Here is a 3,635-nt window from a genome sequence, read left to right on the forward strand (position 1 = left end):
TGCCTCATTCAATAACACGACAATGTTAACAGTGTCAGGTTTACTTGTGGCCCATGGTATATAGCCAGGACTGAAGTACAGTACTGTGTACACATATGTGTTACTGATAGTTAGAGTATTACATCGGAATTGATATATTAACCCTTACGAAAGAAAAATATATTGCAATATATTGGAAGATATCATGCAATACATTGAGTAATAATATTGTCATATATGAGATTTTGTATTTATATTTTCTAATATACTTCAATATGTGCATAGACCAGGGATGCCCATTACGTCGATCCTTATCAACCGGTAGATCCGAAAGGTGTAGAGGAGGAAAAAAAAAATTTGTGTGTCTTTGTATATGTTAGTAATATATGTTTTGTGTTAATGTACACTGCATGCCCTAATCATCCTATCAGTCTCATTTTCCCCCAAAAATATTTTAAAAATAAAACAAAATAAAGCAGGTAAACCTTTAACCTACAGTGGCGCGTGACCTACGTCAGCGGAAGTTGTTAGCGCTCAGCAGTGTGCAATTGCAGCTTGTGATCAAAGCTGTTGCGCTATATCTTTGATCGTCATTATTCCCATTCAGAGTTTGCTTCGTTTACAATTCACTCAGGGCATGAGCTAAGAATAGGAATCTAGAGGGCTGAGTGAAGCACGGTACGTGTGAGCTACGATAGTCAACAAGCTGCAAAAGTGCATCGCTTGCTTCCGTGTTTGGCTTCTCATCATGGCGCGCGTGCGTGCGTGCGTGCGCGCTTGCATGCGTGTGTGTGTGTGTGTGCATGGTAAGGGGCGATCCCAGGAGGTTGGTTGAAAGAAAAGTCGATCTTCGGTCCAAAAAGTTTGGACACCCCTGGCATAGACCATATATGTGTACATACAGTGAAACTCCTCTAGAACGAAACCTACATGGGCGAAAATACCCCCTTATGTGAAAAAATCTTCATGCATTAACACAATTCCCATTCTCCTGCCCCCCATACGACGAAAAACCCCCTGTTGCGTTATACGAAATCATTTTCTCTGCTCCAGCCTCGCAAAGACATTCACTACAACGAAGTTTTATCCAACAGCGACCTCTACCGGTTCGTTCGGAAACGGCAACAGCAAACACCACACTGGTTTACATAGTGAACAATGTTTATTTCGGTCACAGCTGCGAGTTTCCTGGACTCAACAAACTCATAGCTGCTCTGCCATTGCCAAGAGGGACCTAACTGGAGCGCTTCTCTCTCATTAGCGCTCCAGTTAGCGTAATGTTTTTAGCCTTCGAGAGCTAACTAGTTAGCGTAACGTTTTTAGCCTTCGAAAGCTAACTGTGGCCATTTAGAACTACGAGGTGTGGCTGGTTTAAAAGTTCATTGCATGAACATCAGCTGAGCAACGCTGTCTTGGGTTAGGGTTAGGTAGAGACAGTGAGATGGTGGAAAGAAAAGCCACCGGGTCCAGAAGTATTTGTTATTGTTAGATTCAGACGAGCGTGGACGTTATAATGCTAAAATGGCTACAAAAGGACCTTTGGATGTCAAGCAGCTAAGACAAGAAGAGCTCTGATGCTGGAAGAGAGGTTAAAAGTGATCAAAATGAAAGACGGAGCAAGCAAAATAAATGACATGATCCAAGAAATTGATGTAAGTGAAAGTGAATGCTGATTGTAAATTTCGCAATTTGTTTACCTTTTTTTCTTTCTACACTGACAATATGAAGTGTCAAATAAGTGTGTGCTCATACTTATGCACTATTGGAATAAAAATAGAGTACACATACGTTTGTGGGTGTGTGTGTGCTTACATCTGAGACCAAATTTGCTACAGTGAAAAACCCCCTGTTGTGAAAAATTTCTTGCCGCAAACACGATTTCGTTGTAGAGGAGTTTCACTGTATCGATAAATATATTAAAAAAGTGTTGCAATTGAGACCAAAAAGGGCACTATATTTTTCACATATAATAGTCTGTCTTTATATTTTACAACATATTGCAATATAAGGTATAATCATATACCGGTATATATTTTAATTACATAATCTGATAGTAGGATAGACTTCATCCTACCCCCACATGAGTTTCATTAGTCAACATAAATGTTTTGAAATGCATTTTTTCCTTTTATTGTTCTATGCCTAGTGTTCTCATGCTCAAATAAACACATTCCGTCTATAAAATAGTGTATCCTTTGAAGAAAATACAATGATGACAAAAAAATAGTATTACAAAAATACAATTTATTTTGAGAGTCGACAAAATTGGCATGTACTTTGTCATATATTTTCAGTCCTCCACACTGGATCTTGGAGGTATGCATGCATAGAGTCTTGCAAATTTTGGCAGACCAATGAGCATACATTTTCTTCTTGGAATATCCATATTATCAGCACCCGGAGGATATGTATCCTTTTCAGTCGAAATCGGTTCATTTTCTACGTTTGTTTGACCCTAATCACCATGATATGGCACTCGCTCGCTTTCGTTGGCACGTTGTGGTTTGAAAAATGACTAATTTAGATCAAAACTACTTTTACCAGAATGCTTTGCATCTATGGCGCATGCGCATAACAGTCATCCCAAACCAACCAGCCAATCATAGCACTGTATTTCGCGCCCGCGCTATGGTGTACACGTCGGTTAGTCCAGGCGCGGAAAAGGAGCGGTACAACTTCATCTCAATTTATTTATTTGGGCGCCATAATCAGACAAGAAGATAGAAGTGACACATCGTCTTTAGTGAAAATGTGAAAATTTAGGTTTGCCCTTGTTAGTTGGGCCAAAGGGCCTGACAAAGATGAAGCCAGCATCGTTCTAGTTAGCTGGATAATTGACTTTGACGCAGCGGCCGCTACTGACATGAAATATCTGGTTGAATGTCGAACGACAAACGCCAAGAAACCAGCGAATGGATGGCCCGTCGAATAGGCTGTAATTCTACAGTTAGCAGGTAAGTCTGTCTTACACACTCTCAAACTTGGCTTTTCGCTTATTTCCTATAAGTTGCTTTTTTTTATTGAGTACAGTGGGAAAGATAGTTTCGCTTGTTAGAATGTGTATCAAATATTTGACTATTTTGCGGTGTAAAATTGGCATATAATTATTTGTTCTGTAGTATTAGAAGTCAAGTTCGATTTTAAATATATCCTTCTAAATTCATGTAGAAAGAGAAGGCTACACTGAGAGCTGCTGAGCGAGAGCTACAAGTGCCAGAATTCAGTTGGGATATACCGAACAGAATGAGAAAAAGAAAACTCCTGGACTTTGGTGAAGAATATTTTCATGCCAGTAACAAAGCCCCAGAGGCTTTGTTACTGGCCTCTGGATACTAGATATCCAAAACAGGTAATTTAGATTTGTCACATTATGTATCATTTCTGTATTGGGTTATTCATGCCAGAATAATAATAAAAAATAAACTGTCTGCCCTTTAGAAAATGCAGAGATGAAAATCCTGCGGATTTTCCCGGAATTCCGAGTTTTTCAAATTTTTATGAAAATTTCTCTGGAGAATTGAGGAAAATTTGCATGAAATTAATCCGGATATTAGTTGACAACATTGAACGAAGACGCGTTTGAGTTCGTTGTATTGCTTTCACGAGCGTAGCCATATTGAGGCACTAACACTAGTAACAGTAAAGAGATTTTTGTT

The sequence above is a fragment of the Hippocampus comes genome, unplaced genomic scaffold (assembly GCF_001891065.2).
Source record: "Hippocampus comes isolate QL1 unplaced genomic scaffold, H_comes_QL1_v1.1 scaffold384, whole genome shotgun sequence".
In the NCBI taxonomy this organism is placed as follows: Eukaryota; Metazoa; Chordata; class Actinopteri; order Syngnathiformes; family Syngnathidae; genus Hippocampus; species Hippocampus comes.